This window comes from Chrysochloris asiatica, unplaced genomic scaffold (genome assembly GCF_000296735.1).
Source record: "Chrysochloris asiatica unplaced genomic scaffold, ChrAsi1.0 scaffold00128, whole genome shotgun sequence".
In the NCBI taxonomy this organism is placed as follows: domain Eukaryota; kingdom Metazoa; phylum Chordata; class Mammalia; order Afrosoricida; family Chrysochloridae; genus Chrysochloris; species Chrysochloris asiatica.
Genome location: NW_006408646.1, coordinates 6,971,324 through 6,993,998, shown reverse-complemented (window position 1 = coordinate 6,993,998; position 22,675 = coordinate 6,971,324). Strand labels below are relative to the sequence as shown.

The 22,675-nt window shown below is 39.1% G+C and overlaps 1 pseudogene; it reads right to left on the bottom strand.

Moving 5' to 3' along the window:
* Positions 1 to 22,675, bottom strand: part of LOC102831006 — a 93,955-nt pseudogene that overhangs the window by 30,562 nt on the left and 40,718 nt on the right.

Genomic DNA, 22,675 nt, shown 5'->3' with positions numbered 1-22,675 from the left:
CATATGCATGTGAAAGCTGGACAGTGAATAAGGAAGACGGTAGAAGAATTGATGCTTTTGAGTTATGGTGTTGGAGGAGAATATTGAAAATGCCATGGGCTGCCAAAAGAACAAACAGATCTGTGTTGGAAGAAGTGCAGCTAGAGTGCTCCTTGGAAGCCAGGATGGCCAAACTTCGTTTCTCATACTTTGGACATGTTGTCAGGAGGGGTCAGTTTCTGGAGAAGGATATCATGTTTGGTAAGGTGGAGGGTCAGAGAAAAAGAGGAAGACCCCCAGCGAGATGGATTGGCAGAGTGGCAGCACCAATGGGCTCAAGTGTGGCAACAATTGTGAGTGTGACCCAGAACCAGGCAGTGTTTCATTCTGTTGTACATAGGGTCGCTATGAGTCGCTACCAACTCAATGGCACCTCACAACAACAACAACAATATTAAAAGAAGTAAAAAAGAACCTCAATCTTGAAACAAAGTGATCATTTCAACATGTAATCAATATGAAAAATGTTGGGCTATTTTTTCGTTCTCTTTTTCATACTGCATCTTGGCAACCCAGTGTATATTTTACACTTAAAGCACACCTTAGTTTGAGCACTTCAAGCTTTCAAAAGTCACGTGTGTGGCTAGCATGTACCCATTTTAGGCAGCATATCTTGTGTGTGTGTGTTTAAATGGAAAGTAAAAGTGTGTGTAATACTGAAGGTTTTGTGTCAACTTGACTGGGCCAGGATTCTCAGTGGTTTGCCACTTGAGATGGAGTTATCCCCCATGATGATATCTAAGACAATGTAATCAACTCTATGGTGTCGTCTGCTATGAACAGTCAATCAATTGAGAAGAAATTTCTTCAGGGGAATGATTTACTTCCAATATATTAGGAACTCAACCAAAGTTTGCTTGCTGTCTGCTGGGTCTAGATCTTGCCTCTTGCTTTGTATTTTAGATTTGAGTCGTGGCCTCCTCTGTTACCTGCCAATCCTGGGAGTCATCAACAGGGTGCCTTCTTACCTGCTGGACCTACAAAACCTGCCAAACCTACCTGCCTGATGTTTGGCCTGCAGCTCTTGGTTCATCAGCGCAACAAGGTTTGTACTTGTTCACCTCTGCAACTGAGTGAGCCATTTCCTTGATATAAACCTCTCTTTATACATATAAAAACTTCACTGGTTTTGCTTCTCTAGAGAACTCATCCTAAGACACTGTGGAATATCCTTATTATTAGTTTGTTTTTCCCTATGAGAATGTATTCTCATTTGTATAGTCATATAATTAAAATTAAGGAGCTCTGGTAGCATAGTGGTTACAAATCGGGCTGCAAACCTTAAGGTCAGCAGTTTGAAACTACCAGCTGCTCCACGGGAGAAAGATGAGGCTTTCTGCTCCTGTAAAGATTTACAGCCTCGGAAACCCTGTACAGGGTCGTTTTGGGTCAGAACCAACTCGACGGCACTTAATAACATAAACATAATTAAAATTAAATTATGAAGTCTCATAATCATTTGTCTATTAATTCTGTTAATGTTTTCTTTTATTTCTAGATATATTTATAAATCAACATGTTTATTACTTTCACCTGTCTCCCCTTATTTTAATGTGATTAAAGTTTCTTATGAAACTATTTTTCTCTACAAGTTAGAAAGAATCTAAAAGCATTAACGTTTATTTGGTTTACCTTTTTTTAAAAAACAACAACAACAACAAAACACCTTTTTATTGTGAATTGAGTGAAGGTTTACAGACAAGATCATCAGTTTTACATTCAACGAATCATACACTTTGTTTTATCTCAATGATTGCAATCCCCTCCATGCAACAAGAGTTGTCCTGCTTCCTCCCTGTGGTTACCCATGTACAAGTATCATCTTTCAAACTCTTATACATCTGGACTCTTGATGTAGCACTGTAGGATCAGCACTGGACTACAAACCACAAGGTTGGCAGTTCAAACCCACCAGTAATTCCATTTGAAACAGCATATATATGTTTTTGTTAAGTGCCATTGAGTCAGTTTTGACCCATGGCGACCGCGTACAGGGTTTCCAAAGAGTAGCTGGTGAGTTTGAACCACCAATCTTATGGTGCAAACTGACTTTGCAGCTCAGTGCATTAACCCACAGCACCACACCAGGATATATATATATACCACAGTATGTATGTGTGTATATGTATATATACATATACACACATACATACTGTGGTAGCGTAGTGGTTATGAATCAGGCTGTGAACCACAAGATCAGCAGTTTGAATCTATTAGCTGCTCCACAGGAGAAAGATGAGGCTTTCTGCCCCGTAAAGATTTACAGCCTCGGAAACCCTGTTCAGGGTTGCTATGGGTCGGAACCGACTTGATGGCACTTAACAACAAATAACAACATATACGATATATATATATCATATATATAAGGAGCTCTGGTAGCATAGTGGTTACAAATAGGGCTGCTAACCTCATGGTCAGCAGTTCGAAACTGCCAGGTGTTCCATGGAAGAAAGATGAGGCTTTCTGCTCCCATGAAGATTTCAACCTCAGAAACCCTCTACAGGCTCATTGTGAATCAGAACCGACTCCATGTCACATAACAACAATAACATATATATCTCCCAGGCGTCCTGGTGTGGCACTGTGGGTTAATGCACTGGGCTGCAAGATCAGTTTGAACCGCAAGATTGGCGGTTCATCAGCCACTCCTCAGAAACCCTACAAAGGGTCACTAAGAGTCAGCACTATGGCACTTAACAACATCATATATATACCACTCTTCTCCCATACCCATTTAGCCTATCTCTGTCCATGTATCTACACACAGAACACTGTTTTTCCAAAGTTATATATATACTATTTACCTCTATCCCCTTTAGACCTTGCATACTTCTATTTGGTTTACCTTTTAAAATTAAAAAATAGTACAAAATATTATTATATAATTTCAGTAAAATTTTTCAGTTACATTTTTACTTTCAAATGCCTTATTAATCAACTATCAATTCTATGGTTGTTGTTGTTAAGTGCTGTCAAATCTGTTTCAACCCATAGCGACCCTGTATAGGGTTTCTGAGGAGCAGCTGGTGAGGTAGCTAAAAGTAAAACGCATTCAAATATATGCTTGAAGTAGTCATAAAAATGAAAAAGTTGTATCTCCTTTTGTGGCATGGATAGAGGAAACCTGCTGGCAATGATATGATGGTGTTACTAGATGTACTAAACTTGACATAAATTTGCTGATTCTTCAAAAAAGAGATGAACAGATAGCAGGCACAGAGTTGCAAATGTGATACCCTGCTTCTGAGACTTGCTATGTAGGTCATTTGCTTGAATCTGAGTCTCTACACAGTGCTTTCACAGGTGTTGAAAGAAACATAGTTTAACTGTAAGTACAGAAATGACTATGGAGCTAGGTCCCATTAAAACATTCAGTCTGATGACTGTCCAAGATGGAAGATCTCTATTATGCGATATCTGAATCTTGGCTTATAACATCTTACTCTCACTGACAGAAAGGAGAAGACAAAGTCTATGATGCTTAAGAATTCCTGAATCTCAAAAACAAGTTCTTCCACACAAAGTGGAGGAGAGGGACAAGATACATTCACTAAATTGTCAGATTTTTACTTTAAATTGGCCTTAAGCTTACTTGAAGTAAAAAAGAAAAAGGGGTAGCACTGTAGGATAAGCACTGGATTGTGAACCACAAGGTTGGTGGTTCAAATCCAGTAGTTGCTCCTTGGAAATCCTATACAGGGTTGCTATGAATCGGAACCAACTTGATGGCACTTAACAACAACCAAGAAAAGTAGCTGAGTGTATAGAGTAGGGACAAGTTTTACATTAGCGGTAGGACGATTTGTAGTCTCACGTGTGGCTGGGCTGGGTTTAGTCTCATTATGTTCCTGTTGCTCCAATGACCCTTCCTATCCAGACCCCATTTATTTTCCTCCTGAGTAAAAGAAATGAAAGAGAGCTAGAAAGTAGAAGAGTACAGGCAAAGAGCCAGGAAAGCAGAAGATTCTAGATGTCGTGTTAAGGGCTGTGATGGTGATGGGTGGCAGGACGTGGGGACAGAAAAATGGCAGGGATGGAAAGTAGAACATTTTAATGTAGAGAGGGACACAGAATCTAGTGAACAACCAAATCTAGTCAACATTTCACAAGGTAAGATGAAGTAAGGGCTAAATAAAGGTACAAGTAATATACTATAGGAATGCAGAGACAAAAGGAGATTAGTGGGAAGGGCTTCATAAATTAGCCCAGGGCTGGTTGGGCATGTCTGACCAGCTTCTTCTCAGGGTGCACATACTTTCTCTGACTCATGAAAACCTAGAGCTAAGAGAATGCCAAGCTAGTGTGCTCAGTTAGTGGGGCAGATGTTTAAACCATCATGAGAGGAAAAGTTAAGAATCTTGTACACATAAACACACACACTAAGAGAACAGTCCTATGGTAGTTTACAAATGGTCTTCAGTTGTGAATCAGAAAATAAACTTTAATAATAAGTTAAAATCAGAACTGCCAGGCATTGATTGCTCAACTCCAGAGAACACCATACATTGTTGTCTATGTTTTAGGTCTTCTTGGAATTATGCACAATCAGCACAACCATGCATGGTAATCCTGTTGAGATAAACATCTTCAGTTTTTTGAAGTTTTCCCATCACTAAATTTTTATGTGGGATAAAGTTGTCTTCTTTTTGTCTAATACTTCCTATGATAAGAAAACCCCAAAAGTTTGGAATGTTATGAATGTATGTACTTAAAACTCCAACACTGTAAAGTACAAACTGCAGCATAGCTATTCTACAGATTATGCCTAGATTATATACTTAAAAGAATTGCATTCTGTACATATTTTCCAACCTATAAAGACTTTCCATGGTAAGGCTGCTCCATTTCAAATTAAGTACTTTTTATTTAGAAACGCTGGGCAATTTCAGATCTAACTGGGCTGTAGAGTACAGTGTGATAGGATTGATGTTGCAAGACATCTAGCATATTTTCACTCTGAGCCTTTCAGGATTCAACGACCAAATGTTGCAAATTTCCTTTCTTAGAAAAGCTTTTCTTATTTTGCCCCAGTATCTCTCATTTCACTGACATTATTTAATTCAGCAATGTATACATATCTACCAATTTGGAAAAAAACATAACAAAAATATGAGATGCAAAATGCTGATTTTTTTTTTGTACTTAAAGTTATGCCTTTGTAGTTCTTAATGCCTGGTTCTGATATTCCAGGTCAGGTAGTGCCTAACTATATGAAATCAAGAAATATTTGACATCATTAGATATTTTATTTTTTGTGCTTTGCATTAATTTTTGGTTATACAGGAACCAACTTTATAGGGATATATATATATGTTGTTGTTAAGCACCATCAAGTCAATTCTGACCCATAGCAACCCTGTATAGAGTTTCCAAGGAGCAGCTGATAAGCTTGAAGTGCCAACCTTGTAGTTCAAATGACTTTGCAGTCTGACACATTAGGCCCACAGCACCACACCAGTACTCCTGATACATATATAGATAGATATAGATACATGTATGTATATATATATATACATACACACACATAATCCTGGTGTGGTGTTGTGAGTTAATGTGCTGGACTGCAAATTTGGTTTGAAAGGCAAGGTTGGCAGTTCAAGTTCACCAGCTGCTCCTTGGACACCCTATACAGGGTCACTATGGGACGGAACCAACTTGATGACACTTAACAACAACTAAATATAGCTGTTGTTATGTGCCATGGAGTCAGTTCCAACTCATAGAGACCCTGTACAGAGTTTCTGAGGCTATAAATCTTCACAGGAACAGAAAGCCTCATCTTTCTCCAGTGGAACAGCTGGTAGTTTTGAACTGCTGACCCTGAGGTTAGCAGCCCGATTCATAACCACTGCGCTACCAGAGCTCCATATTAAAAAAAAAAAATAGTTTTTTAAATACACATACACACATATATGTTTTGTTTTTTTTTTTACTTGGTGTGTATTAAACTAATTCATGGTGGTTTTAGAATGTATTCATTGTCTTACTTTTTGGAAATAACATAAATTGTGGCTTTTTGCTAAAAGAATCAGAATTCATTGAGGAAACTCTTTTAGTAGGAATGTAGCCTCTGAGGCCATATTTTCATTTACTTGTTAATGTTGTTTAGTGCTATCAAGTCACTCTCGACTCATAACAATGCTGTATAGGGTTTCCAAGGCTATACATCTTTTCCAGAGCAGAAAGCCTCCTCTTTCTCCTGAGGAGCAGCTAGTGGGATTGAATTGCTAGCCTTATGGTTCTCAGTCAAGTGTTTATTCCACAGAGCCATCATGCTTTGCTTCCATTTACTACTCTAGGAGAGAGTTCCCACATAAACAGGACTTCAATCTACCAGGTTCTTGTGGCATGTGACACATATAAAACAACATCATCTGTAGGTAGACCTCAGATATTGTGGGTTTGCTTCCAGACCACCGCACTAAAGTGAATATCACAATAAAGTAAGTCATGTGAATTTGGTTTCTCAGTCTATATTATATTTACACTATACTGTTATCTATTAAGTATTTGGTGGTGTTGTTAGGTACCATCGAATTGGTACTGACTCATAGTAACCCTATACACAACAGAATGAAACATTGCCCGGTCCTGTATCACTAGTAAGTTTACAATGTTGTTACTGTTGTTATGCTGTCATTTATGTTGTTATGATATGTCAGTTCTGACTCATATCAATGCTCTATAGAGTTTCCAAGGAGCATTTGGTGTGTTTGAACCACTGACCTATGGTTAGCAGTCCAGCATTTATCCTAAAGTGTCACACCAGGACTCCTGTTTGACCAGCAGTAAGTTCAAATAGGAGGACTAGGAGCCCCTTCCTAACCCCCACTCAGCCTCTGACTGAACACAAGGAAAACTGCATACTTCACACACAATAACATTAATCTGTGCCTCTTCTATGTGCCCATATCAACATTTTATTAAGTTTTTACTAGCAGCTAGCAACAGTCTAAAGCTAAAATAATTGTTTCATTCTTTGTTATTTCACATCAGCAGATGAAAAAGGAAATCCAAGAATAGAAGTACAGTTACAGAGAGGATGTTCTAATGGGGTCAGTGTAAACAAGAAGTTCTTAAAATTTGTTATTAAAAATAAAGTCATGCACATACATTGTTGTTGTTGTTAAGTGCTGTCAAGTTGATTCTGACTCATAGCAATCCTGTATAGGGTTTCTGAGGAGTTACTACTGAGCTTGAACTTCTGACCTTGTGGTTCAAACAGACCTTCCAGCCCAGCATATTAACTGGCAGCACCACACCAGGACTGCCACACATGGATTATAAGGTATATGCCCATATTCTTGTTGTTAAGTGCCATCGAGTCAGTTCCGACCCATAATGACCCTATATAGAGTTTCCGAGGAGTAGCTGGTGAGCTTGAACTGCCGACTTTGGGGTTCAAACCAACTTTGCAATCCAGGACATTAACCCATGGCACCTCACCAGGCCTCCTATACCCATATTATACATATATATATGAACACATATCTTGTATTCTACCATACTGGGCAAATGGCAGGTACAATAGCATTAAGAAAAATCTAAAATACTTGAGAATGACCAAAATGTGACAAAGATATTAAGTGAGCACAGCTGCTGATATAATGGAGCTGATAACACTTGCTCCATGCAGGGTTGCTGCAGACTTTCAAATTAAAAAAATACGGGAGAGAGAAAGGAAGAAGAAGCAATATCTGTGAAGTGCAATAAAACAAAGTAGGCCTAGATTTGAAAACTGCTGGCTTGGTACTGGTCAATTACACAACAAAAGTTGATTGTATCCAGTTGAGTGTCAGCTGACTATTGGTGACCATGCAGTTACTATTGATAAGATGTGCTCTAAACTGACATGTGGATTTAAAAAAAAAAAAAGACCACAAGTAAAATTTTACTTGCTTTGGGGCATGAGAAGTATAAGGGATCACTGGATGTTAAGTGAGATTATACACTCATTAGCAAAGTCCTTCACTTTAAATTCCAGCTACAAATGTCTAGTGTTGCTGTGAACGCAACAAGGGAAGATAAACTACATATGCTTGAAAATGTTTCACTTACAATGAAGAAGAAAAAGAGAAGCAGAGAAGCTAGAGCCACTGAAAACTGAAATTTGTTCAAACTGAGACATCCTCTCAAGAATCCCACCCAAGAAGGAATGAATAAACTTGAAAAATTATTCGTCTGGCTTTTTTCATGGTATAGAACATACACTGAGAACCAGAGGGGCTGATTCCATCACTGACTTGCAAGTTTCCATCACAGTTTAAAAAAAAAAGAAAAAAAAATGGAGGAAGACAATAATATTTGCCTTGTACCAAACAGCAATGGTTTGAGGATTAATGACATAATGTCTGTAAAGAGGTTATAGCTCCCTGGAAAAAAAAATAGACTATATAAATATAAAGTAGTATTAATATTTAGGCTCAGTCCAAAATGTGAGACCTGGTTTCTTCGGCTCATGAAGTCATCAGCAGCTTGGTAACATGTGCTCTAAAGCGCATAGAAGACCTCTTGTGAGCTGCTTCATCAATGGACCATAAAGCTAATCTGACCCACCTGGTCAGAAAAGTTACATAGGCCTTTTTTTTTTTCTCCTGGTCTCCAAGAAATATGTATGGAGAGTACTCAACTTCTTAAAGGAATGAAATATGGCCAAAAGACTACTTCAATGGCATCTAGTTCGTCCAAGGAATGCAGTGGGAGTTTTGGAATGTTTTGACTTAGAATGAAACAAAAGTTCAGTCATATCATATCTTGATTTAGAAGAAAAACTAAATTTTCCTCTTAGACAAAGAAGATTTGGAATAAGAGTAGGACTGAGAATGCTGTGGCTTGGAATAGTTCGTTGTTATCTTAAAGGGATTTGCAGGCAAACTTGGATTTGGGGGCATTTATTTTCCCCTGGGGAGCTATAGTTGCCACTGGTGGTAATCTCTTTGATGGTAATATCCTGACTCTTCATTAAAGCATCATCTCTGTGAAAAGGTTATCAAGGGGAATCTTGCAATGGTTTTAGTTATAACATTTCAAGGGACAATCAATTCAGTGTAGACATTACCTTGCAAAATCTTATATGATAGCAGCATTGTTGCGACTAAGTTTTTGCATGTCCCAACTTTAAAAGATAAAATCGTTTTAACTCAAGGGCCTCAAGCACCAGAAGCTATACCATTTTCAAAAAGAAGATGAATGACATTAGAGTTTGACAGTGATTCTGAGACTTTGTCCATAATAGCAAGACATTTATTTGAACAAAGGATGAAAGTGTTGAGCTATTTTTCTCATTTATCTGGGTGTTTTTCTTCTACTTTGATCTAGGTTGTGTGTTCTTTCAAAAGTGATGTGGCTTCTTGTCCACTGATTGCCATGGTATTTCAGACTGGCTGATACCAATAATATTGGTAATAATAATTCAGTCCTAAAACCATTGCTGGAGTCCTGGTGTGGTGCTGTAGGACAAGCACTTGACTGCTAACTACAAGATCGATGGTTCAAACCCACCAGTTGCTCATTGGAATCCCTATGCTGGCTTGCTATGAGTCAGAACCGACGCCACAGTACTTAACAGCAACAACAACAACAAAGCCATTGCTAGGTCTTACAAAGTAAGGTAGGCATCCACATGGAGGGTGTCAGAACCTAAACAAGGAGAGGAGAGTGTCCTCATGGAAGATAGACTTGGTGTGCAAAGTCAGAGCCCTAATTGAGTGACGAGGATGTCATAAGTGTGAACAACCCAGTGCAGGTTGTCAGAGTCTGGGCAGGATAAGGAAGCCATCTATGTGGGATAAAGGCCAAGGGCAGAGTGTCAAAGCTCAAGTAAAATGAGGAGGAAGTCTGGGGAGGAAAGACAGAGCCCTAGAAGGGTGAGATGGGTACATATGTTTATGGAGGCAAGGTTGTAATGATGGGAGATTGATTCAAGGGAACTGATCAAATATGTAAATATGTTAAGGAGAGCAGGAGACAGGCTTCTCATTGATTTAAAAGGAGTTACAAACATGGAAAGTGTGAAAACTAGAATGACTTCTACTGATGGTAGAGACATGAGCTCATGGATTTTCATAAATATCTATAGATATAGAAGAAATATATATGTATATATATGTGTGTATACAAACATATATTTTCTAGTTCTGTTCACTGTTTAATATGTATGCCTACATATTAAATGGAACAATTAAAAGAGCCAGGGGTCCTTGGAGAAACAACTGATTGTAGGACTAGAGCTGGAAATGTACACGATGAGTCTGGAACAGACTCATGTTTGCCTGAAAATGTAAGGAAGTGCACAAAGAATTGGGAGAGGTGACAGGGCACAGAAGGCAGGTCGAAGAGGCACTCACTGGCAAAATCTGAGATAGTTTGAGCATCAAAATAAATAATGGTAATAGTGATATTATCATAGTGAGTCCATGTTGATATAAATAAATGAGTGAATAGAGGGCAGTTTGGTGAGAAACAGAGTAGTTTACGTAATTTCAAAGTGCTTCCTACAAATACTTAGTAAAAGCAAAGGGAAAGGAATAATTTTATAGAAGAGAAGACTGGAAGGCAACATCTTAATCAAGTGACTCAAACACCAACAGTAATGGGGGAAAGTCCTGTAACACTTGATAGGAAGCAAGGAGTACTTTGCATCTCTTCCATTCTTGCAACAAAAAAAAATGTATAGTCTGGATTTAATCATGAGGAAACATCCAACAAACCCCAGTTGAAGGACATTCTACAAAATAAATGGCCTGTTCTATTTAGACACTGTCAATGTCCTTAAAGACAAGGAAATATCAAGAAACTTTCCCGTGCTGAAAGGGGCTAAAGAAATCTGACAACTAAATACAACATGTCATTCTGATTTCTATTCTTTTGAAGAAAAAAAAAGGCATTATTGGGACAATTATCAAAATCTGAATGGACTCTGGAGATTAGAAAGTAATAATGTATCTAGGTATTTACTTTCGCTGCAAACACATCTATGACTGTAGTGGAGCATGTTGTTGTTAAATGTCATCAAGTTGGTTCAGACACATTTGTTGTTGTTAGGTGGCATTGAGTAGGTACCAACTCATAATGGCCCAATGCACAACATAACAAAATACTGCCCAGCCCCACGCCAACCTGATATGCATGAGCCCATTTGCTACTGTCACTGTGCCAATCCATCTTGTTGGGGGTTCTTCCTCTTTTTCTCCAACCCTCCCCTTTACCAAACATGATATCCTTCTCCAGTGACTGGTCCCTCCTGACAATATGTCTGAAATATGAGAGACGAAGTCTGGCTATCCTGGCTTCCAAGAAGCATTCAAGCTGTACTTCTTCCAATACACATTTGTTTGTTCTATTGGCAGTCCGTGGTACTTTCAATATTCTCCAACACCATAACTCAAATGCATCAATTCCTAGGCAATCTTCCTTATTCACAATTTAACTTTCACATACATATGAGGTTACTGAAAACACCATGGCTTGGGTCAGGTGCACCGTAGTCCTCAAACTGACATCTTTGCTCTTTATTGCTTGAAAGAGTTCTTGTGCAACAGATTTGCCTTATGCAATACATCGTTTGATTTCTTGACTGCTACTTCCATGAGTGTTGATGGTTGATCCAAGAAGAATGAAGTCCTTGACAATTTCAATCTTTTCTCCATTATGAATGTTGTTTATTGGTCCAGTGGTGAGGATTTTTGTTTTCTTTTTTCTTTACATTGAGATGCAATCCATATCAAAGGCTGTGGTCTATGATCTTCACCAGTATTTTAAGTCCTTTTCACTTTCAGCTAGCAAGATTCTTTTATCAGCTTATCACAGGTTGTTAATGAGTCTTCCTCCAATTCTGATGCCACGTTCTTCTTCATATAATCAAGCTTATCATATTATGTGCTCAGCATACAGATTAAATAAATATGGTGAAAGAATACAATCCTGGTGCACCCTTTCCTAACTTGAAAGCATTCGGTGTTCAAACAACTGCCTCTTGGTCTATGTACAAGTTCCTCATGAGTACAATCAGATGTTCTTCATAATGTTGCCCATATCTTATCATGGTCCATACATTCAAAAGCCTTTGCGTAGGCAATAGGGCACAGGTAAACATCCTTCTAGTATTCTCTGTTTTTAGCCAAGATCCATCTGATGTCAGCAATGATATACCTCATTCCATATCCTCTTCTGAGTCCAGCTTGAACCTCTGCCAGTTCTCTTTTTAAACATCATTCAAAAATGGCAGTATATGATTACAGCCATTTTTGAATGATCTTTAAAAATTTCACTTGCATGAGATATTAATGATATGATCTGAGGATTTCCACATTCCATTGAGTCACTTTTCTTTGGAATGGACACGTCCAGTCAGTTGTTGAGATAACTGTCTTCCAAATTTCTCGGCATAGATGAGTGAGTGCCTCCAAGTGTTGCATCATTTTGTTGAAAGATTTCAGTTTGTATTCCATCAATTCCTGGAACCTTGTTCTTTGCCAATGCCTTCAGTGCACCTTGGACTTCTTTCTTCAGTACCATTGGCTCTTGTTCATATGCTACCTCTTGAAATGGTTGAACACTGACCATTTCTTTTTGGCACAGTGATTCTGTGTATTCCATCTTCTTTTTTATTTATTTATTTTTTTTAATTAAATGTTTTTATTTTGCATTGAGTGGAAGTTTACAGGGCACATCATCAGCTTCACATTCAACCATTCATATAGCTTGTTTCATTACATTGATTATTATCCCCGCTATATATCATCAGTTTACAGTGTTTCTCTCTATCCTCTTTAGTTTTTTTTTTTGGATGTGGGGGGACTTGGCTTATTGGAATTTACAGTCTCGGCTTTTAGGGGAGGTTTTTACATTTGTCTGTGGATATCCAGGGCTCACGTATGAGATTACTAACAAGCATTACTGAATAATCAGATGAGGGACAGTTTGTTATGTCTACTAGGTGGCTAGAGTCTGATCCTCAGAGCCTATGGTTTGGACGGTCAACAACGCTTGGGCCCACAGGGGCTTGGCCTCCTGACCGGGTCTGTGCTGTCTGCATCTGAGTCCTCCTTATTTATTATTGATTGTTTAAGGGACGCTGCCTGTCTTAGGTGGTCAGTGCGAATTCCTCAGTCTTACCCGTCATTGAGACTCATTGCAGCCTGCAATGTCTCTGTCCCAAGTAGCCGAGGTTCCACGTGATCCTTACCCGTGTCTGGCCACATGTCCAGCATAAACAGCCGCCATCCGAGGAAGGCAGGGAGGGAGGAGATCAGCTGGGGACCCCATGCGCCCGATGTTGCCGGCCCACCACCTGCTCTAAGGTGACCAAGCAGGATCACTATGCTGAGGTTCAATCCAGTTCCTAGGGGATCTTATTCTCTAGCATGGGTAGCAAATGGGTAGCCACGCAGTGTTCACTTTGAGAATTACTTATATCCTAAAATTGAGCGTGTAGTCCATCTTCTTTTAATGTTTCCTTCAGCATTCAATATTTTGCCCATAGACTCATTCAATATTTCAAGTTGAGGCATGAATTTTTTCTTCAGTTCCCCCAGCTTGAGAAATGCTGAGTGTGTTGTTCCCTTCTGGTTTTCTCACTCCAGGTCTTTGCACATTTTGTTAAAATATTTGACTTTGTCTTCTTGAACTGCCCTTTGAAATCTTCTATTCAGCTACTTATTTCTTCCATTTGCTTTAGCATCTCTATGCTGGGGAGCAAGTGTCAGAGTCTCTTCTGACACCCATACTGGTCTTTTTCTTCTTTCTAGTCTTCTTAATGACCTTTTGCTTTCTTCCTGTGTGATGTTCTTGATGTCATCCCACAACTCTTCTGGTCTTCGTTCTTTAATGTCTAATGCATCAAATCTGTTCTTCAGATGGTCTCTAAATTCAGGTGGGATGTATTCAAGGTCATATTTTGGTTCTCATGGACTTGCTTTAATTTTGGTTCTCATGGACTTGCTTTAATTTTCTTCAGCTTCAGTGATGGTCTACTCCACAGTCTGCCCCTGGCCTGGTTTTGGCTGATAATATGGAGTTTTTTCACCATCTTTCCAAAGATGTAATCAATTTGATTTTTATGTATTCCATCTGATGAGGTCCATGTGTATAGCTGTCTTTTATATTGTTTAAAGAAGTGTTTGCAACAAAGAAGTCATTAGTCTTGCAAAATTCTTATCGTGTGATCTCCAGAATCCTTTCTATCAGCAAGGCCATATTTTCCTACCATTGATCCTTAGTCTTTGTTTCCAACCTTTGCATTCCAGTTGCCAGTAATTATCAATATATCTTGATTGCATGTTTGATTAATTTCAGACTGAAGAAGTTGGAAGAATTCTTCAATATCATTATCACTGGCTTTAGTGGTTGGTGTGTAAATTTTAATAATAGTGATATTAACTGGTCTTCCTTGTAAGCATATGGATGTTATCCTATCACAGACAGCATTGGACTTCAAAATAGATCTTGAAATAGTCATTTTGATGATGATTGCAATGTCATTCCTCTTCAATTTGCCATTCCCAGCATAGTAAACCATATGGCTTTCAAATTCAAAATGTCCAATACTAAACCATTTCAGCTCACTAATGCCTACAATACCACTGTTTATGCATTCCATTTCATTTTTGACAATTTCCAATTTTCCTAGATTCATACTTCATACATTCCATATTCTGATTATTAATGGATTTTTACAGCTGTTTCTCTTCATTTTGAATTGTGCCCCATCAGCAAATGAAGGTCCTGAAGGCTTTACTCCATTTGCATCATCACAATTAACTCTACTTTGAGGAGGCAGCTCTTCCCCAGTTGTATTTTGAGTGCCTTCCAACCTGAGGGGCTCATCTTCTGGCACTATATCTGACAATATTCTGGTGCTTTTCATCATCTTTCAATAGTCAATATTCCAGTGCTACCTGACAGTGTTCCACTGCTATTCATAAGTTTTCAGTGACTAAATATTTTGAAGTAGTCTGTCTCTTCTTGTTCCTAGTCTGTCTTGGTCTAGAAGCTTAGCTGAAACCTGTCCACCATGGGTGACCCTGCTGGTATTTAAAATACTCATGATATAGCTTCCAGGATCACAGCAACATTCAAGCCACCATGGTAGGACAAACTGACAGAAGAGTGGTGGTCTGACTCATAGGGTTTTCAATGAGCAGCTGGTGGGGTTGAACTGCCAACATGGTTAGCAGTCAAGCACTTATCCTACAGCAACACAACACCATGGTGGCGCATACAGGGAGCAAAATTATGAAAACTTCTTATATATTACCAAACACCTTGAAGCAATGAGTTATTGGGCCTGGGTGTTCAGGACTATAGTCACAGGGGACAGTAGCATAATATAGTCCCCAAAGATAATGTTCTACATTATACTTTTGTAGGTATGACTGAGATCTTAAAAGCTCATGATCTAAAAAACAATGAAGAAAGAATCTCGAGATTGAAAGTATGGGAGGGATTGGAACTTTGTGATGTTTGGGAAAGGTTTGGAATACTTACTACAATCCAAGAGATAATAAGTGGTGGATACAATGATTCCCAGGCTGCTTGACATCATTAGCCATCAAGGAAATGTGAATCAAAACCACAATGAGGTATCACATCACATCTATGAGGAGAGCTATAATAAAAAAAAAGATAGGTAATAACAAATGTTGATGAAGATACAGAGAAGCCAGAATCCTAATACACTCTGGGGAGACAGCAAAATGGTGCAACCACTTTGGAAAACAGTCTGGCAGTACTTCAAAAGGTTAAACAGAGAGTTATATGGTCCAGCAATTCTACCACTAGGTATACTTATACAGCCAAGAGAATGAAAACATATAAAAACCTTGTATATAAATGTTCACAGCAGCATTATTCACATTATCCAAAAAGTGGAAACAACTAAGATGATCTCTGACTGATGAATGGATGAATACAGTGGGATACTGTCATACAATGGAATACTGTGCTGTTGCTAGATGCTGTTGAATCAGTTCCATCTCATAGGGATCCTCCTCATGGAATAGTGGTCAACAGCAAATAGGAATGAAGTACTGATACATACCACAACATAGACAAACCTTAAAAACAGTATAGTAAGTGAAAGGAGCTAGCCACAAGAGATCATGTATTGTATGATTCCTTTGATGTGAAATGTCCAGAAGAGGCAACTATATAGAGACAGAAAGTAGATTAATGGTTGCCTAAGACTAGAAGGACTTGGAAGGTAAGAAAAAGTAAATGCTAATGGATGCAGAGTTCTTTTTGGAGTAATGAAAATATTCTAAAGTCGATTGTGGTGATGGTTGAACAACTCTGTGAATACGCTAAAACCCATTCAATTGTTTACTTAAAATGGATGAATTGTATATATGCAAATTATATTTCAATAAAGTTGCTACCAAAAAGCAGGCTCATGAGCAGCCATCTAAGGTGCAACTACTACTCCATGTGTGGAGGAAATAAGAGTGATGATAATTGAAGACGCTTGGAATAATTAGTCCAATGGACTAATGGACCACAGGAACATCAGGCTCCATGATGCTGAGAACAGAAGATCTAAATGGTGCCTGGCTGCATGATTATAATACAACCATCAAACCTAGAAATTAATTTTGATCCATTGTTACTTTGTTTCTCTTTTTAATGGAATTTGTTATTGTGAATACAGTGAAGGTTTACAAAGCATGTCATCAGTTTTACATTCAACAAATCATACATTTTGTTTCATCTCAACGATTGCAATCCACTCTATGTAGCAACAGATTTGAGAATTAGACATTAATGGCAGAAGACCAGAAGAGTTGTGGGATGATATCGAGAACATCATACAGGAAGAGAGCAAAAGGTCATTAAGAAGACAAGAAAGAAAAAGCAAACAAACAAACAAAAAAACAAGATAGAAGGAAAAGATCAAAATGGATGTCAAAAGAGACTTTGAAACTTGCTCTCCAACATAGAGATGCTAAAGCAAATGGAAGAAATGAGGGGGCAAAAGAGCTGAATAGAAATTTTCAAAGGTCAGCTCGAGAAGACAAAGTCAAGAATAATGAAATGTGCAAAGATCTGGAGTTAGAAAGCCAAAATGGAAGAACATGTTCGCCATTTCTCAAGCTGAGGGAACTGAAGAAAAAAATTCAAGCCTTGATTTGGAATATTGAAAGTTTCTGTGGGCAAAATATTGAATGATACAGAAAGTATCAAAAAAAAAAAAGATAAAGGAATACAGACAGAATCACTGTACCAAAAAGAAATGGTCAATGTAACCATTTCAAGAGATAGCATAAGACCAAGAATGAGTGATCCCAAAGGAAGAAGTCCAGTTCATTGAAGTCATTGGCAAACAACAAGGCTCTGGGAATTGATGGAATACAAATTGAAATCTTTCAACAAACTGATGAAGGACTGGAGGCACTCACTCATCTATGCCAAGAAATTTGGAAGACAGCTATCTGGACAACTGACTGGAAAAGATCCAGTGTGTGCCCATTCAAAAGAGAGGTGTCCCTCTCTTTTAGAAATGTGGAAATCATTGGGAAATATCATTAATATCACATGCAAGTAAAATTTGGCTAAAGATAATTTTTAAATGGCTGCAAGAGTACATTGACAGGGAAGTATAAATGTTCAAGCTGGATTTAGACAGGGTCACAAAATGAGGGATATCATTGTTGACATCAGATGAATCTTGGCTAAAAGCAGAGAATACCAGAAAGATGTCTACCTATGCTTTATTGACTGCACAAAGGCTTTCGATGTTGTGTATTGTGACAAGCTATGGACAGCATTACCAAGAATGAGTATTCCAAAGCAACTGTGCTCATGAGGAACCTGTACATAGACCAAGAGGCAGTCATTCAAACAGTACAAGAGTACACTTACTGATTTAAAATTAGGAAAGGTGAGCACCATAGAAAGCTTGTAAGTCTGTCTTCCGTCTATAACTGTTTGGAATAACTAAAATGGGGCTAGAACTTGCCCAGTGAAGGAGGCTCCCTGCAGAGCCTTTGCACTGCACAAGACCAAAGGTGGAATCCTGATCATCATCCAGAATCTTCTGAGGTGGGACATTCCCACGTGAAAGGACAAGTAGACCTGTCTTGAGCAGCTAGAAGAACAGAAGGTACTTCTTGAAAGAAAGACCAACATAAACAAAAACAACAGCAGTCCAATTGACTAATACAAGAACAAGCAAGTTGTTCCCCAAGAAGCCATCAAAGCAAGTGGTCAGGTCCCCTCAAGGCAAACCCCCTTCCAAGACTGAAACTCAGATGGAATACACTAGCAGGCATATGGTCCTACTGCTGACCACATTGGTCACCGATAAGGGGAAAAAGGGGAAAAACAGCAATGAAGTTGTGAACTAAGTCCGACCACATTCAATAGACTCCTGTTAACTTTGATTGAGACCTGGTTAACCAACAGTATGACAAGATCTGGGGACTCCTGGACCCAGGGGCAGGGACATAGCCCCAGAGGACTAGAATGAAGTGTGAAGCATCCAGTTGATATAAAGAGAGGGGGGATGCACAAGAACACCCACACTTGCAGATAGTACCCATTTGACCTGGCATCAATGGCTGGATGATCAGAACACGACTAGAGGAAGAAAGTAGAGGGGGGAAAACAAAAGGAGTAACCCACTCTAAGTGGATTATCTTAACCTATGCTTGTGGATGCAGTATAACAAAGGAGTGGACAAATCTCTACAATGAGGATCATCCCCACCCCCTTGGTACACAGAGTGAGAGGGATGGGGAACTTAGACATTGGCTACCCAAAATGGGGGGACTACAAAGGCAAGAAGTGACTGGCTTACAAACTTTCAATAGGGAACTTAGCTCCAGAAGATAGAGGGAAAGGTAGAACCTCCACTGAATTGTTTCCAACCTGTCTGGATGGGGTTAATAAAAGGTGAGGGGTAAAGGACTTCTGTGGTTCAATAGGGAATGATTGCTATCATGTCTGACAGTGAGTGTTGGAAAGGTAAATATAAATGTTTGGTAACAAAAGGAGGGGAGCAACTGATTTTGCAGTCCAGGAGCAGAGATCCCTGGAACCATCAAGGGAGAAAAGCGAAGTACGAGAAGGTGTCTGGAAAGGCAGTGACACTACGGATGGAGGCAGAGGCAACAACATGGACAGAAGGAGCAGCTGGGGACTCTGGACTCAGGGAGGGAGAGGGGTTGTGTGCTGCTGGTGGGTGCAGGGGCAGGAGTGTGGGATGTAGCCTTTGGGTGTTTGATGATGCATGCAGGGGATTGTGATCATTGCAATGAAACAAAGTATGATAGGATGAATGTAAAGATAATGTTCAGCCATGTAAACTAACACATAATTCATAATAAAAAAAAAAAAGAAAAAGAAAATGAGCATAGCAAGTATAGATAATTTACTTTCAGGATGAATATGATTGGGTCAATCTGAAGACAGGCATTCCAGACAAGGGAAAATAAGTCATTGAAATATGGAGGCATAAATGAACTTAGCTTGTTCCTATAAAATTAGAAAAATAACCTAACTCAAGGAAGAGGAGCATGTTGGGTAATAGTGGGAAATAATATAGGTCGGGTGGAGCCAGATTATGAGCAACTTGAAAGCCAGGTATAGGTGTTTAGACTTGATGTAGTAGGAAATAGGAGTCATGAGATATTTTTGATTGGGGAAGTGATATGGTGAAAGTTATATTTAAAGAAGATTAGACTGGCAGTGGTATGTGGGATAGTGGGAGGCTATGGGAGAGCCTGGAGGCTGTGGCAACAATTAAGTGGGAGAGGATGAAGGCCTGAACTCGAGTTTTGGCAGTAAGAACAGACTGAAAAGGAAGGGCTTGAGGGAATTTTGATATCTGACTCAATAATGGGAAAGCAGAATGATTTCATGATTTGGGGCTTGAGACATTGGTAGGATAAAGGTGATGCTGGTTGACAGGGAAGCTGGGTAAAGAAACTTGCTCTGGATATGACAGGGAAAGGACAGTGGTGAAGAGGAAGATGAGCATCTTGGAGTTGACATGACAATGGGAATGTGAATCAAAAGTTTAAGGCATAGAACTGGAGCTCTGGGGCATTTGTTGCTGTTGTTAGGTGCTGTAGAGCTCTAACTCATAGTGACCCTATGTACAACAGAACCAAATACTACCTGGTCATGTGCCGTATTCACAATTGTTATGTTTTAGTTCATTGTTGTAGTCGTGGTGCCAATCCATCTCACTGGGAGTCTTTCTCTGTTTTGCTAACCTTCTGCTTTACCAAGAATGATGTCCTTCTCCGGGAACTGGTCCCTTCTCATAACATGTCCATAGTATGAGAGACAAAGCCTCATCATCCTAGCATCTAAGGAGCATTCTGGCTTCCACAAGTGTTGATTGTGGACCCAAGCAAAGTGAAGTGTTTGACAACTTCAATCTTTTCTACATTTATTTACTGATGTTATTTACTGGTCCAGTTGTAAGGATTTCTGTTTTCTTTATATTCAGGTACAACCCATATTGTAGTCTTTGATTTTCACCAGTAAATATTTTAAGTTCCCCAGGTGTTTGGGGTTTGTTTTTTTAGTTTTTATTGTGAATTCAGTGATAGTTTACACTGATAGTTTTACACATCATTTCATTGCAATGATTACACCCTCCTCTATGCATCATCATTCAACAGTTTTTGCTTCTAGTCCCTCTGTTTTTTGTTTGTTTGTTCGTTTGTTTGTTTGAGTGTGCTTGGAGGTGTACACAAAAACACTCAGGAATATATCATAATTTAAACAACCAAAGGGCATATTCTTCAAGCTTGCCTCCTGGACACCAGCACACAGCCTTTCTCTTTATGAGTCTAGAGTCCTCAGCGGCTCCCTCTCTCCACGTCCTCATCTCTGCCTCCATCTCTGGTGTTACTACTTCTCTGGATAGGGTCCCACATACTGCTCTTACTCTTCTCCCTTGATGGTTCTAGGGTCCTCTGTTCCTGGACTGTAAGATTAACTACTCCCCCCTTTTTGTTACAAAACTTCTACCTTGTGACAGTTACAATTAGTCATGATAACAATTACTATTGAATCATATGAATCTTATCCCCATCTCCTTTCACCAGATCCATCTAGACAAGATGAAAACTATTCAGTGGGGATTTTACCTTCCCCTGCACACTCTGAAATTCCGTCTTGAAAACTTGTAAGCTAGATAATTTATGCCTTTATAGCCACCACCCCCACCATTATTTTAGGTAGCCAGTGTTTAAATTGCTCATCCCTATCAACTCTGCGTAGAAAGGGGATAGGATTGATACTTGATGTGAAGACTCCTTCCCTCTCAGTTTGTGTTTTGAGCTACTACTCTATGGCACTTAACAACAACAACAACATCCATAAGTATAGATTAAATTCATCAAATTGTAGCAATTTACACTCATTTCCTTTATCAAAAAAATTTTTTTTAATCTTCCTGTAGTGGAGTTCTGATCACCAAGCCATTGAAGCTAGGTCGAATGGGTACTATCTACAAATTTGGGCATTCGTGTGCATCTCCCCTCACTTCATGTCAGCTGGATGCTTCACTCTCAGCTCTAGCCCTCTGTGGCTATGTTCTTGTCCATAGGTTCAGGAGACTCCAGGTCTCACCACACTTCAGACCAACCAGCCCTTCCTCTTCTCTCACTCATCTCCAGGTCGACATGGGTTGAACTCAGCACATTTCTTCACTGTTGCCTTTTCCCCTCTTCCACTCACCAGTAGACCAACGTGATCACCAGCAAGTTTATATGCCTGCTCATGTGTTCCCTTTGATATCACAGGTTCTTAATGAGCCTTCTTAACAATCATGATGCATGTTCTTCTTTATATAATTCATTTTATCAGATTATTTGCTTAGTGTAGATTGAATGTTGTTGTTGTTAAGTGCCATCAAGTTGGTTCTGACCCATAGTGATGCTGTATAGGGTTTCCAAGGAGCATCTGGTGAGCTTGAACCACCACAGACCTTGCAAAGTGACTTTGCAGTCCAGTGCATTAACCCACAGCACCACACCAGGACTGAATAAGTAAGGTGAAATAACATAACCCTGGCATACAGCTTTCCTAATTTTAAACCATTCAGTATCCCCTTGTTCTTTTCTAGTGACAACCTCTTGGCCTTTGTACAGTTTCCTCATGAGCACAATTAAGTGTTCTGGAATATCCATTCTTTGCAATATTACCTATAGCTTGTCAAGATCCACACAGTCAAAGTCATTACCTAGTCAATAAAGCACAAGTAAACATCTTTCTGGTATAATCTGCCTTCAGCCAAGATCAATGTGATATCAACAATGATACCCCTCATTATACATCCTCTTCTGAATCTGGCTTGAATTTCTGGCAATTCCTTGTCTTTGTACTTTTGCAGCCATTTTAAAATCATCTTGAGCAAAATTTTACTTGCTTGTGATACTAATGATATTGTTCAATGGTTTCCAAATTCTGTTGGGTCACTTCCCTTTGGAATGGGCACAAATATGGATCTCTTTTACTCAACTGGTCAGGTAGCTGTCTTCCAAATTTCTTGGCATAGATAAATCAGTACCTCTAGTGCTGTCTGGCCAACTGATTGGAAGAGATCAATGTTTATGCCCATTCCAAAGAGAGGTGACCCAACGGAATGCGGAAATCATCGGACAATCTCTTTGAAATCTCAAGC